The sequence below is a fragment of the Eulemur rufifrons genome, chromosome 29 (genome assembly GCF_041146395.1).
Source record: "Eulemur rufifrons isolate Redbay chromosome 29, OSU_ERuf_1, whole genome shotgun sequence".
Classification (NCBI taxonomy): Eukaryota; Metazoa; Chordata; class Mammalia; order Primates; family Lemuridae; genus Eulemur; species Eulemur rufifrons.
Window position 1 is genome coordinate 81,145,943 of NC_091011.1, and position 16,524 is coordinate 81,162,466.

A 16,524-nucleotide genomic window follows, 5' to 3' on the forward strand; every position below is an offset into this window, starting at 1 on the left:
TCCAAATGTATTACAAAGCTACAGTACTTTAAACAGTATGGTAGCAGCATTAAACCAGACATATAGACCAATGGAACAGAATAGAGAGCCCAAAAATAAAACCCACACATACATGATCAATTGATCTTGGGTAAGGGTACCAAGAATATACAACAGAAAAGGACAGATTCTTCAACAAATGGTGTTGAGAAAACTGAATATCCACATGCTAAAGAATGAAATTGGATCTTACCTTACATCATAAACAAAAATCACCTCAAAATGAATTAAAGATTTAAATGTAAGACCTTAATCTGAAACACTCTTAAGAGAAAACATAGGGGAAAGCTTAGGCAATGATTTCATGAATATGGCACAAAAAGCACAAGCAATGAAACAAAAATAGGCAAGTGGGACTATATCAAGCTAAAAATCCCTGCATAGCAAAGGCAACAGTCAACAGAGTGAAAAGGCAACCTATTGAATGGGAGAAAATATTTGCAAACCACATATCTGATAAGAAGTTAATATCTAAAATACACAAGGAACTCCTACAACTCTATAGCAAAACAAACAAACAAATAACCTGATTAAAAAATGGACAAAGGACTTGAATAGATATTGCTCCAAAGAAGACATAAAAATGGCCATAGAGTATATGAAAAAGTGCTCAATATCACTTATCTTCAGGGAAATGCAAATCAAAATCACAATGATATGTCACCTCAAACTTTTTAGGATGCTAATATCCACCCCCCCCCAAAAAAAAACCCAAAAAATAAGTGCTGGTGAGGATGTGGAAAAATTAGAACCCTTGTACACTATTGGTGGGAATATAAAACGTAGCTGCTATGTTAAACAACATAAAGGTCCTCAAAAAATTAAAAATAGAACTACCATATGATCCAGCAATCCCACTTCTGTATATATTTTTCCCCAGTCATGGATGTAGGCATACCTGAAATACTGATATAGGCATACCATGTTGATTACAGATATTTCAAACGGGAATGCTACTTTGATTTTTTTTTTTAATTATACTATCCTATCCCGGAGGACTAAACATTAGAATGCAAATTGCAAGCATTTACTTAATATAGTACGTGAAAACTTTAATATCAAAATTATTAATCTTCCAAATGTAGGAAAACCTGACTTGTTTTTTTATTTTGTTACAACCAAGTAGTATTTTCTGCGTAAGGCTATCACTGCTGATCAACCACATAAAATCAAAAGCTTTTTAAAGCTTTAAATATTGCTGCAATATTACTTGGAGCCAATTAGCGTAAGACACAATTGTTAGATTCCCAACAGGGTTACGTAACTGTGCTCTTTCACACACTAACCTAACTTTGCTTTCTTAGAGCATGCACATTCTGTAAAACTGTATGACGGTACCTGTAAGTACTTATCCTTAATGCTTTTCATCTCATGCTTGGTACACAGAAAATACTCACTAAATGCTATTAACATAATTGTCTTCTTTTCCATATAAATTACCACCACAAAAATATAAAATAGATCAAAACAAATCCATCCCTAACAATAAGAACACAACTAAAAGAATTTACTGAGAGTGCATTAAGTATCTTATCTTTGTACGTGGCAACAATAGTAGCTACATATTGAGCATTTATAATGTACATTATTTCACAGCAACAACATGAATACTTAGACTTCAGCATTGTTAAACACTGAAGTTCAAAACCGGCAATCCATAACACACAGTGTAATACCTTGTTGTTTACTGTTTTTTCTTCTTTTATTCACACTTTTTAAAAGAAGTGTTTGGCCACCTGATGGTGACTTCTCTCAGTTTTCCTGATCAATCCAGGTATTGTGATAAAAGGAATAACAGTTTCTATTTTCACTTTAGCTTCCATTTCAGAAAAATGAATAAAGGAAAATGGCTGTAAAAATTGGAAAAGAATATTTTTTTAAAATACATGTGTTTTTTATCCTTGTTTGGGGTTATTAAACTCACAGTATTTATGTCCCCAAATTTACTGCTTAGATTTCTACCATTAATTTATCTCCCTGAATCATCAATAATATCCTTTGCAACTCTACCATTCTCTGAAGCCAGTACCATCTTGTCCTATGACACGCAGCATTACCCTTTGGAAATGGAACAGAGAAGAGACAAATGCTTATGATTTAGAGTCGCTGCAGGGGCAAGGATATAGTTCCCTCTTCTGTATACTCTCAAAGTTGTTGGTTCTTGGGACTAATATACCCATTCTGGGGTTTCTCTACTGGCTTCCAGTCATGTACCTTTGTACTAAGAGTAGACAAGGACAGGTAAGGAAACAAACAGCCTGGAAACAGGTTGGAATTCCTCTCACAATTCCTTCCAAACAATTCCTACCCAACAACAAAATCCAGTTGAAGACTCTTTTAAGATTTCTTAGTTTTTTTTTAATAAAATGGGCATTCCAATGAAGTGGTTTTGAATATTTATCTGAAATCTCTTTAATGCTACTACTTCCCAAGCACCTGACTCTGCCTATGTTGTGCTCATACTTAAAGTTCATCAGCGGAGAATGGAATGGGACGAAAAAAAGACCCCTGGCTAACACCAAAGTTAGAGAAGCTTATAAAATTACAGACAGACATGAAAGCAGGTAGTAGGGGCTGTCTCAAAAGGCAAGAAAAAAGAGAATGGCAAGAATTAAGTGCAATGGCAAACAAGAGATCGACGCTGGAGCAATTTCAGTGACAATGGTGACCTGGGAGCTACAGCATGTTGCCATCTTGGGAAAGGCAGAAAGGGTGACTTTTATACACGAGCTGCGTATTCAGTATTTCCAAGATAGGACTTTTTATTGGCCGTATGATTATTTCCTTTTTTGTTTTTCCTCAATTTATGGAGGGCTGTGGGTCACCTGCCGGAGTTCAGCCCCTCTGACATTTTCTTAAGACTGGCCTTTGACTACCTCGAAATGGTGTGACTGCCACACAAGTACTACTGTATCACCCTGGACCTTTCTAAACCCTCTTGTAGACAGAGAGTACGCACTGTGCCCTAACCCCAAATGATACAGATGCACAAGTTTATAGGATACTCAACTGATTTAATTAATCTTCAAGGTAACTGGTAAGTAAAATATATTCTGAGGACCAGAACAGACCGTCCAAAGAAGGATTAGTGTCCTTTAACTCAAGGCTAAGAAGAAAAATCAGAAATATTTATGTGTTCTATTTATTTAATGGAAAAAACACTTTATGAATCATTGAAAATCATCTTAGAAAGTAAAAAAAAAATAGTGAAATGAAAATGAAATCCTAGAAAATGATTTTTTCAAAGCACTTTGATAGATACACTTTGGCATTGACTAGCTATCAAGTCTGTTTTGCTCTCTTCTCACCATCTTTTTTTTTTTTTTTTAAAGGGTCTTGCTCTGTTTCCCCAGCTGGAGTGCAGTGGCATCACCATAGCTCACTGCAGCCTCCAACTCCTGGGGTCAGGTGATCCTCCTGCCTCAGCCTCCCAAGTAGCCGGGACTACAGACATACACCACCACACCTGGCTAATTTATTTATTTATTTATTTTGTAGAGACAGGGTCTCACTCTTACCCAGGCTGATCTGGAACTCCTGGGCTCAAATAATCCTCCCCTGCTGGGCCTCCCAAAGTGCTAGGATTATAGGCGTGAGCCACCGCACCTGGCTATCTTCTCATACTTTCAAACCCTAGATACTACAAAACAAGGTAATCTAAATTGCGCTACACGGCATTTAAAATAATTGTAAAATATAAGAATGTGTTAATCTATAATACTGATATTTGGCAAATTTTTCAGTGAATCTGCTGTATTTATAATGACATAGAAAGGCTTCATTAATCATAATTGAAATTAAGACATAGTCAAAGAATCAAGTGAACAACCTTGGCTTGGCTTCAGTAACAAAACATTTGAAAACTTCTATGACTACATAAATGAGATCTTTACAAAACAGAAACTGAGATATTGTCTTGTTTATTGCCTAAAAACTTGAGAAATATACCTCAAAAACAGGTGAATACTGGTTTAGTTTTGTTTAAAAGAACCAATTTGCACATTATAATCTTTAAAATTTGTTGTCTGCATGGAGTAATCTTAGATATGCATAATTATGATTCCTTTATAAAAAAAAACTTACACCTGAGATTAGTGAGAATTTTGCTAAGACAAGCATGGCACAAAAGTCACTATGATATTCTGACTAGAGCTTCAAAGTAAAGAATCAATAGATTTTTAGATTTCTTGTTTTTCCAGGACTAGATTTAGAACTAGCACCAAACATACCTCTCATATACCAAACCAAGCTGCAAACCTATATTGTTTAAAAATTAAATTCTTAACTATCTTGGAAGACTGAATTACCATTTCCTAAAGTTTTACGTGGATCCAGGCCTGTGAGTGCTTTACTAAACTGTCATTTTGTAGTTCCATTAAAAATACACGGGATGATCTGAGTGCAGTGGTGTTTACAACTAATTGATCACAACCAGTTACAGATTCCTCTGTTCCTTTTACACTCCCACTGCTTCACTTGCCTAGCCTTAAAATTAAAACAACCAACCAACCAACCAACCACATGAAGGTAAGGACTCAGGTTTTACCATGAAACACTCTCCCCCATTAGATCTGAGCTCCTTGAACAGGGTTATAAGGTATGAATACATTTCAGTTCATTAAATGTTGAGCTGGAAATGCTAAAAATGCTTGAGGAGATTAGGTGGGTGACTTCAATGCATTCTAATATACAAGCTTAAGGTCCTAAAAATGACAACATGTTAGACTTCAGGATAGAAAAACAATGCAATACTAGATTTGGGCCAGCAGATGTCTCTCTATAGCCTATGGCACAAACTAAGGCGATAACCATGTATACAAGACCCCACCATTGCTATAACTGTGCGATCCCTGGACCATTTAAGGGTACGAATTATGAGATTAGACCATCAGAGAATAGTTATGTTTCTGAGGAAATGAATATGAGGATATAAATATATAAAAGAATTTAAAAAGTGTTTTTTGAAAATTATATTTAATATGCAAGATCTAACAGCACAGAGGGTTTTATTTCATTCAAAATGGTAAATAAAATGATTCTTGGCTACCGGTCAGGAGGAGAATGCCAAAGTTCAAACAGAAAAAGAGTTGAGGAGGAAATGGTACACGAGAAAATAGAAACAGAAGCTTAGTTACACAAAAATAAGGAGAGAGTCTGGCACATAAAGAATTAAGTTAAGGCAAGTTTGATAACAGAGACTTTTGCACATTAGTGCAGAATATGCAAAGAAAGGGCAAGAAAGCATGTGCCCCTACCATGGCACAAAAATATTTCAAGTTTATCAAAGGATGACTGACTAGCAAGTTATGAGATCCACTTTGTAGGTTATGATGAACATTAAAAAGAAGAGAGTAAAAGAAAAAAGAAAAAGTGACAGGATGCAATAGACTAAAAAGTTCTATCACAACTCGCATAAAGATATTATTTCAGGAAACCACATACCCACATGTATAGACGTGTATGTGTGCATTGGGTCCTAAGGTAACATCTGTTTCCTCCCGTGGGTTCCAATAAAAAGGTCTGAAAGCCACTGACGTGCACCCCCGGTGCCTCTCCTCTCTCACACTAACAACATCAGCTGCAACACCTCCAAACAAAAAAGCAACTGTCAAAGGTAATTTCCCAAAATCCAGAAAGGAAACATGGCAAAACATAAACCAGTGTAGTATTTAAACTATGTAAATTATGAAGCAGAAGTCGGGGGAATGAAGACATAATAGGAATGCCATCCAGAGAAATGTCTAGCTACCAAATGAGACTGTGGGCCCCACTCCTGGCATTTTCCCCCCACCCTGAATAAAGGGATGCTGATGTGTTGAAGGAGAGGAGCTTGGGGGGCAGTAAGGCTGAAGATGAGGGCGATGGTCAGATCTATAGCACTGATCTGGGCAGGAGACCCGAGTCTCTGAGAACAAAGGCAAAAGAGAGGCAGGAATCTGTGAAGGTCCAGAGAGATGGGGGTGGAGCGAGGAGAAAGCAGACATGTTCAACATTAAATCCCATCACCGAGTAAAGGACTTGACATGTAATATGCCTCTTATTAATGTTTGCTGAATGTGTCAGTAGGTCTCAGGGATATCAATAATTTTATTACATGAAGTCAGAACCTAGGAAGGGTCAACAGTTTGGAATTTCTTATTCCAAGTTATCATCTGCCATCATCAGAAAACAAGAGTGCTGCTCTTAATGTTCACTTTTGTGGGACAGTTTTTGTTTGTATGATTGGTTTGTTTTGGGCTTGGGTACGTTTAAAAGAACTTCTTAATAGCAAAGACATAAACTATTTACCATGTGCCACATACTGTTCTGAGCATTTACAAATATTAACTCATTCAATAAATGTACATACAACTCCTGCTAATTTCAGCTACCTGTTCAGTGGTTTATTCTGTTCCATTAGAAGCACCTCTGCTTATTCCATTTTTCTCCTGCAAAAGATGAGGAGGATACTGTTAGTGAACAGTCACAAATGCACACAAAATGTTTTACATTGTTGTTAGATATTTTCCAAACTCAGGAGTACCAAAAGGGTTTCATTAAACTTAATCAATTATTTCAGCTGCTTAACTTTACTGAGCTCCTAAATTAGAACCATTAAGACGATATCATCACTACATGTACAGATAAAAGATTTAAAAACCAAATAGCTTATGGCTTCAAAATAAATTAAGATGATGCAATAAAAAGTTAGATGCACAGGGAAACGATTTAGAATAAGATTCTCCTTGACTCTGAATCCTTGTACATTTGATATACTTTTTCAAACTATATTCCCTCTGAAGTTCTTTGGGTGGGTAGTACCTTCCCTTGCTAGGTGAAATAACTGCTGTTCTAAAGGTAGAAACAATTGGTAGATGTAGTTTTAAAGATTTACTTACAAATGGAAAAAAATTATAATGGAAAGCATGTCAAAAAAGAGGGTGTTGCCTAGGAAATGTTTTCCACCAGGAGACATTTACCTCGAGGAACTCACGACTGTCTAGGTTCTGTCCCTCAACTCTGCTGGCTCCAAAAGTCTAAGGTTCCAAAAATGATCATGAATACTGATTCATGCTACCAAAGCTCATAAGAGATTGATAAAGCCAAAATGCCTATGTATTCACTTATAATGAAAAATGCAATTGTCAAACAGCCTGGACACTTGCTCCATCCAGCTTGTCCAATGTATCTACCTTTCCTTAATCAATAAATACTTCCCGAAAGCCAGTAAATCCCAGGCATAATCACCTCATAGACAGGTTAAAGATCAGGCCAGATTAACAGAAGATCATTTAGTGAGCTTATCAGAGCAAAACCATCTAGATGTCAATGGCCTCCACAATGATCTCCCCAGCCACGTGTTCTCCTTTCTCCTCCACCACCGCCATTCTAGTCCAAGCTGTCAAGGACAAACCCAAAGTACTTCTAAGCTGCTTTCCCAGCTTCCACTCTTTCTCCCTTCAATCCATTATCCACAAAGCGTCTAGAGTAAACCTTTAAAAGAGAGAACAGATCGTGGTCCAGCCCTACTCAAACCTCTTTCGTGCCCTGCATTGGTCTATAATAAACACAAGAGAATGAACTCTCAGGCCCTGCAGGGGCCCTGCTTCCTGCCCTCTCCAAGCAGGGCTCTCTCTTGTCATCCTCTCACTTCAGCTACACAAGTCTCCTTTTACTTTCAACACCTCAGAGATTTTGCACCGCTTCCCTCTGCCCCTTCTTCTCCCTGTCCCCTGCCAAAACCCCACACACATTCCTGCCTAGTAACTTGCAGATCCTAGCTCCAATTATATGACCCCAAGACTAGGACAAATTCTCCTATATTAAGTTCCCAGGGCACCTTGATCTTCTCCACTGTAGCACTTGTCAGAGTTTGTAATTCCACATTTAGTGATTACTTAACCTAGGTTTACCTCTTTCACTACAAGAAGCCCCTTGAGGGTGGACACTGTGCTCATTTTATGAGCATGTTCCACCATAATGAATATTCTACAGATATGTTCTTAAACGAACAACAGCTTTGCACCCATCAACAGAACAGGGATCATTCTGCCAGGCAGGCCACATGGCCTTGCTGGGTGGGCGCCATCCTCCCCATTATGTTCCCCAGCCCTGGGGCACCAGCACTTAGACAAGCATTGTCTACATGCACTGCCGTAAAGGTTTTGTTTCCTATACTTCTGTGGCCAAAATAAATCTTAAGATGTTAAAAAATAAATAGTACAAAGTTCAAGATACATTTGGGTAGCAACTCAGCAGAGAGGACTCATGGCAGTGGGTTACTAAGAAACACTATAAACACTATAAACAGAAAGAAAACATGAATTTCTGCCAAAGGAAGTCCTTGATGGGACAACACTGGCAAATGGACACACACACACACACACACACACACGCCGTCGAAAGCAGTAGTTCTCAGAGGGGAGCATGAGAGACTGAGTTGGCTGCGGGATGCACAACTGAGGGGCCAATAGGGAGAAAGTGTGAGAGCCCTGAAGGAGGCCCCATACGATGCACGGCCTCCTGGGCCTGACCCTGCACGCTCAGCACACAGGAGACCTGGTATGTACTGAGCGTGTTTTTCCCCATTTGCCTTACAAATCAACAATTAATTGGCATTTCCTAATTCACTGCGTAGAATGTTTTAATGGCTCACAGCTGTGGTTAATTTTTAAAAGATGTTCTCCTAACATTTCAGTCCTCTTATGTGACGGGAATGAGAACAAAATTGGTAGGAAGAAGCCGCACAATGCTCTTGGCTCTGAATTCATATCTAGTCGTGGGGTCAGAGGGGGTCAATTTCATTCATTCCTTCAACAAATAGTGTGTACCTCAAATAAGCCAGACATTGTTCCAGCTGCTGTAGACACGCACTGAGCAAGACAAAGGCCCTTCTTCTCAAGAAGGTCACCCTCTGGGAGGAGACAGACAATAAATACTTAAGTAAAATATAAAATATATCAGATGATAAGAAGTGATATGAAGACAAGTACAGCAAGGGAGTGTGACAGGGAGTGTGTGTTCGTGTGTGTGTGTGTGTGTGTGTGTGTTGGGGGGTGGGGAGTCAACATTTAAACGGGGTGGTCAGGGAAAGCCTTGCTGAGAAATTGCCATATGAGCAAAGACCTGAAGGAGGAACAGAAGAGTGTCACACAGGTATCTTGGGAAAGATAGTTCTGGATAGACAGTGTCAGCAAGTGCAAAGGCCCTGAGGCTGAAATGTGGCCTGCCTGTCCTGGGGCACAGAAGGTAAGGGGCAGTAGGAGGTGAAGCAGAGACTGTAAGGCTTCACACTATGGCACTAAAGGCCACCGGCTTTTATTGTAAGAGCCATGGAATGCAACTGAGGTGTTTTCAGCCATGTGATCTGGCTGTGATGAGAACCAACTGAAGAGGGAGGAGGCAGCTGGACCTCTGGCCTAACATACCCCTGGGTTTTTTTTATTTATTTATTTTACTACTGGGACAATCCAGACACGAGAGGACAGCAGCCTGGCCTGTAGGCAAGAAGGTGCTTCCATAGAGTTGTTGGGTTCTTCAAGGAACTTGAAGGAAATGTCCTGGCGCTCTCTCTCCTGAGGGCTGATCTCAGTGATCTTAATGCTTTTCTCACCAACTGTGTTTTCTGTTTTAATTATTACTTTTATAAGAGAAAACCTAGTGGGTTTTAATCTACTATACAAGTAATATATGATCATTGCGGAGAATGGAAAAAGTCAAACAAATCTTTATATCACATTATAAAAGAACTGAACATAAAAATACTTCTGATGCTGGTCACTACTTTATGTTAGCATTTTAAATTTACTCTGAAAAGTAGAAGACTTCTCCCCTAGGTAAGGAGAAAGATCATTATATACACATGGCCATGGTAGTTAACTATTTAACAAAAGATTTTCCACTTGAAGATCTACCGACATACAGCAGGATAAAAGCCAAACAGAAGTACAGTATTCTTAAATCCAAGCTTAGGTCAATATGGTCTAACCCTGAAATTTTTCAGTGGTGACACTTTGAGATTAGTCCAGAAGAAATGCTTGCCACATCACTAAGGAAGCCATACTTCTCTGCACAAAGACTTTCTCTATGAGAAATCCATAATGACAACATTATATAAAGTAAAATTTGGATATGCTGAAATTAAAAAAAAAAAAACTAAATAAAGTACCCTTTTTATTCTCTGCTCTGCTGATTAACAGGGAAAAAAGGTAGGGAGAGATCACTGAGCAAAACTGTCATCATGGAAAACATTCTGCTCCAGGGCAGAGAAGCAGCTCATCACCTGCTACCATCAAGCCATGAACCATCTCTCCTGAACAAGACATTGCTGTTTAGTCAAACATGATCAGCTGGCCTGGTCTCTAACTACAAAGCAAATTAAGCTCTTGACTCTCAACATTTAACTCTTACAGCTGATATGCCATATTTCTTCGGCATCTTTGGAGGTGTGCTACAACATGTAAGTCACTCTTGGTGAATCAGGTAGTCATTACCCACCAGACCATAGCTTTTCAAACCTCTAGGTACATAGGAAATGCCTGGGGGTCTTATTAGAATGCAAATTCTGATATAGATAACTCACTTGTGAAAATACAACCTTTGCTATAACACACGTTTCTTGGCCCTTAACTTCTGAGCTGTTTTAGTTCATCTTAATTCATTTTTATTAACATTTTATAGGCATGTATTTCTTAGTTTGCTTCTGAAGCCTATAACAGTGGTGAGATTTTTTTTTAAAAAGTATTGCTCTATGACAAGATCTCCCAGCCTATCTGCAAAAAAGACCTACTTTTTTGTTTCTCTGAAGTCCTAAGACGACCAAAAGGAGACAATGTGATACAAACAGGTCAAATGTCAATCAGGAAACAAAGCAGAGGCTGTCCTGACACCCAGTTCTTTTCTGGAATCCTGTAAAAGCACAGGAGGAGGAACCTGACAGAAAGGAAGCCAACAGGCATAGGGTATAGTGGTATAGTGGGTACAGTGGTATAGAGGGTATAGTGGCAATGACCACTCTGAAGATCTGTAAAATAAACTGACATAATAATCAATTGTTTATAGACTCTGAAAGGACCAATAGGAAGTCCATTGGGTTATGTTAGGTCATTAAATATGAACTGTCTGATTTCGAATCAAAAGTGTAGTTTATTATATCTCAAACAGGAAGCAGTACAATTAATCAAAGTATGTACCTAAACTACCTACACAATTTTGCCATCTTAACGGTAGCTTGTTTATGACAGCAGTGAAGAAGTCTGAAGAGTGAGCAGCAATGAAATCGTGAAGGGCATTTTCCACAGCTTGAGAATTGAGTATTTTTTCTGCAAGAAGTGGTCCAAAGCCTGGAAGAAGTGTGAGTTGGTCGGTGTAAGATCTGGTGAATACAGGGGATGACACAGTTTCCAAGTCCAGCTTCTGCAGTTTGAGCAGCGTGGTTTTTTGTGACATGTGGTCTTGCAAGAGGATTGGTCTATCTCTACTAATTTCAGCTGTTTAATCACAGCATCCTCATTGTTTCATCCAATTGTTTGCAGTAGACATCCGCTGTAATCGATTGACCAGGTTTCATAAAGCGGTAGTGGATAATACCAGCGCTGGACCACCAAACAGACACCATTAGCTTTTTTGTATGAATATTCGGTTTCGGACTGTGTTTCAGCACTTCATTTTTATTCAGCCATTGTGCCAAATGCTTGAGATTTGTCAAAAAGACTCCATTTTTCATCATACATAACAATACAGTTCTCTTCTGATGCTCATTTAATTCATGTGGAACCTATCTATCCAGCGCATTTGTTACTTTGCGCATTTGTTTCAAATGGTTCAATATTGTTGGAATAGTAATGTCAACCTTGCTTCTAATTCACATGTAGGTTGAGATGGATTCATTTCCACTACAGCTTTCAGCTCGTCATTATCCACCTTGGTCTCAGATCACCCACATGGCTCATTTTCAAGATTAAAATCATCTGAATAGAACTTCTCAAGCCATCGACGTACTATGCATTCATTAGCCACATCCTTCCCAACACTTCATTAATATTTTGAGCTGTCTGTGCTGCATTGGTTCCACAACAGAACTCATATTCAAAAATCACATGAATTTTTGACTTATCCACGGTTTCACAAAAATTGCTCTGAAAAAAAAATTGAAAGATAATTGCAAGCCAAAACATGCATTTGAAAGAATGAAGATTTACCTTCACAATCAAAAAAAGAAAAAATGTCAAAGTAAAATGTCAGAGATATCAACTGTCAAACTTAGTACTTAAGGAAATCAGACATTCCATACTTAATAATCTAAATATTAAGGGAAAAAACTACTGGTCAACAAGAATAAGAATAAACAAAAAGCTGGGTGATGTGGCACAGGCCTGTAATCCTAGCACTCTGGGAAGGCCAAGGCAGGAGGATTGCTTGAGGTCAGGAGTTCAAGACCAGCCTAAGCATGAAAGACTCCAACTCTACCCAAAATAGAAAAATTAGCTGGGTGTCATGGTGCGTGCCTGTAGTCCCAGCTACCGGGGAGGCTGAGGCAGGAGGATCTCTTCAGCCCAGGAGTTTGAGGTTGCAGTGAGCTATGATGACACCACTACACTCTACCCAGAGCGACAGAAAAAAAATAAATAAAAGTATACACAGCTTGGGGCAAGATTTAAAGAAGCATAACACCACCTCTGTACAAAGGCACGTGGCAGAGGGCAGACAGACTCATTCTGCGTGGCTTCTGTAGCTTGAACCCAAAGGTAAAATATAAAACGAGATAGATTTTGGCACAATATAAGAAAATACTTTATAATAAAATACACTTCCCAGATTCAGAACTTTTCTTTTTATAATACAAAGTAATGAGCTCCTCTCATTACTGAGATAGCGTCCCCCTGCCACTCTGTTCCTCTCCAGCACTGTAGATCACAAACACGCCAGGCTGCCTGCCACTCCCCAAAGACAACTCCACAACTATGTGCATCACAGGTACTGTGCCTAGAATGCTTTTTCAGTTCCAGGCCATCCCTTCAGACTTGAAAACAGCTTCAACCCAACCTCCTCTGTGAATCTTGTGCTCTCTGCCCTCCAAGCAGAGTGGGGAGCCTGCTCCTCGTCCAGGTAGCCTTGGCGTACATCCTCCCCGCACCATTTCCCTCTGCTGCAAACCCCGAGACTGTCACGTGTTTGAGGGCAGAATTATGTGCTGTTTATCTGTGTATCCACAGTGCTGTGACTTGGACAAAGCATGCACTGGATGATGGATGGAAGGAAGGAAGAGGAGAGGAGGAAGGTGAAGACAAGAGATGATGAGGCGTAAGTTATGTTATGTATATTGCAGAAGGAATTCTGATACTCAGAAGGAAGTTACTTTGAAGGAACTTATTGTACACAGAAAGACATGAATTACTGTGGCCTTCAATAAGGTTTATCACTTTATATATGTTTATAATGTATTGTTATAGCTGACTGTTTAGAAATAGTCCCAATATTTTGCTTTTATTGCTACATATAAGTACACATAAAGTATTCAATAGTACAAGTAATTTCCCTGTAAGTTTGTATATAAAAAACAAACCATCTTTCACAGTTACTAGGAAGCCTGCAGAAAATGTGTCCATGGCATCTCCCTGAAGTTTGGAAGAAGTGCTATATATATTATTAAAGCACGTACAGGGGCCTCTACTGACAAAACAGCCCAGCAACACTTTGCAAGCCTTTATGTTAGAACTCTGCATACCCAAAGTGAAGTATCTTTAAACTTTCCCTAATTCATGCAAGCCTTTACCGTTATGACAAGTTAGTACAAACAAGAGAAATTTTATTTTACCATTGTTCTCTTTTTTCTTAGACTCTAACCCCCAAGTTAATCTGCTTTTTTACCCCACCAGTGGCAATTCTTAAAATGTTACATGTATATGCTCTGTGGTCACTTCTGTGAAGGGCCATTCTGACTGAGACTTTTCAGGGGCGTGGCATACAGGTGAATACCTCTGGGAACTACAGAGCCACTGCTAGTAACGATAATTACTGTTCAGAAGGATTTCCATAAACCACACCTGCACCTTTCCCATGCACACGTGAACCCACACCTGAGTCCATAGAGCCTGGCTAGGCTTCTGCATGGGGACCCACTCCGGCACAAGCCCGTCCCACCCGTCCCTGCTCTCTCCCAGCCCTCCCTCTCACAGGACCATCAACACATCCCCACCCTTACCTCTCCCAACAGCCTGGTCCCTTTGGTCCCACTTGCTTCTCTGGGCTACTGCCCTGTGGGGGCAACAGAAGGGTTTCTGGGCTCTTCAGGTGCTGAGGCCAACGCAGACGTCACAGGACAAGGCCTGACAACGGGGGCTGCAGCCTCCACACCGTGGGTGGCAAGTCCATTTGCATATGAACTGCCAGTCCTGTTTCCTTTTGTTATTACAGAGGGAAACACAGTGGACCTTCTTCATAATGAGAATGTCATAGTGTCCGAGGACTTAATGAAGGTCTTTATTCTCAGGCATTTTTTTTAATAGCTTCAAGATATATATTTCAGAAGCATTAGCAGAAGTCTTTTGGCCTAATTCATAAATCAGATCTCAAACTTACTTTAGCAGATCTTTTCTTTAAAATTGCTACATTTGTGAAATGGAGAAAGGCAGGTATAGCCAATTGGCCAAATGTAGATTTTATCATATTGATTTCTTTTTATCTTACAAGTTTTAAAGTAGCAGCAAGAAGTGGCCCAGGTTGACTGATACAGAATATGGATGTGCTTCAAGTTGGACGATACTCCTGTAAAGCCCTGCAAACAGCAACACCTGACCAGGCAGGCTGCAGCAGGATCAGCAGCAAACACACTGAGGAACGTGATGTCTGGCAGTTACTCTTGATTTGCGGCTGTTTGTATATAGGGTCTAATTTTCAAAACAAAATCTTTTTTTTTTTTTTCTTTAAGTTTTGCCAGTTCTTCCCTATATTTGACCAAACTAGAGGGGAAATAAAGTGGTAAAATTCAAAGTGAATTTTTGCTGCCACCCAAACTCCTCAGTCAGCCATGAAGAAGGATGCTGCTCCCCGGGAAGACCCATCTGGATTCTGACTACAGGGCAAAGGCCCCCAAATCCCAGTCCCTTATGTGGAAGCCTGGTTAACTTATTGGAAAGAATTTACCCAACACCTATTATCCCTGTAATAAGCCTACAGTCCACGATCCGAGGAGACAGAGGAAAAAGAGCCGTTTTTGAGAGCTCAGCGTCCTGGCAGGTTCGCATTCACTTTTACAGTAGCTTGTGGCGGGAAGGGAAGTGATGGGGCAGGTGCGAAGATACAGGTTCAGAGAGGGTGAGTAACTTTCTAAGCTCAGCTCCACCAGGGGGCTTCTGGACCTGCAGAGCCCTCTTCCCACCCTATTCCAAACCACCTCCCACAAGAAAAGAAATACACACCTGCCCTAAGGAGATGACTTAACTAGGACAACAGGATTCAATGTCAACTAGGCTAACAAGAAAAACATTAAAACAACGCAGGAACCAATAACTAAATGTCAGACAGACACACATGGCCCAATGCAGCCACTTCACAGCAACAGGAACACAAGCCCCTCTTTGAAGTACTGTGTTGAAGCCCCCCCAGAAATCTCCCCAGGAGGCGACCAGGAGATGCCCTGCAGCCGCACCTGGCCCACAGGACTGGGAGAGGGTTAAGACCATGGCCAAGAGCCAGTACCTGTGACACGCCCCGGTGCAAAGGCAAGAGGTCTCTATTCCTGGCTACAAGAACCAACAGAGCACTCAGGGACATTTCCGGAGAGCCTTGTTGCAGACCCTGAAATTCAGGAACCCTGTAGGCAGCCTTATAGTTCATCACAGTACATTGTATGTTGTCCTCCCAGGCATGGCAGAAATTTGCACAAGTGTTAATACCAAGGGGCAAATAAAGAGCCAAACTTTGGGAAACAAACCAACAGGCAATCAGGGGCAGTCCTTGGAGTTGGGGAAAAGAGAGAAAAAGCATTTTTTAAAAAAATGAAAATATGTGTTTGTCTACAATTAAGAATGAAAAGAAATGACCAGAAGTCAGTGGCGGGCTGCGGAGAAGGGTGACACTGCAGTCTCCAGCAAGAACAGAGAGTTCACACAGCCTGGGCGTGTGCTTGCTTCCATTCCCGCCCACCCAGTTTCTGGGGCAAACAAATTCTTGGCTGAGCAGGTATGTGTGGGAGGCCTGATTTATTTTCCAGCCATTAGAGCTTTGCCCAGAACTACTTAATCAGGATTTTTCAAGGTCATACATTTAAATAGGATGTTACAGCCTTACAAAACAGATCATTCTGGGGTCTGTGGGGCAGGAGGGTGGGGAATGAAAAGGGGAGACGGAGTTAACCACTCTCATTTGATCTAGCTTCCCATCCACTCTTCCCTTAGATCTACTGTATACTCTCAGAAAACTGACTAACTGGCAAAATGCACAGCTAAAAGAAATAATAGCTAATTTTAATAGAATGCTTTCTCTATGGCAGGCACAATTCCAAAT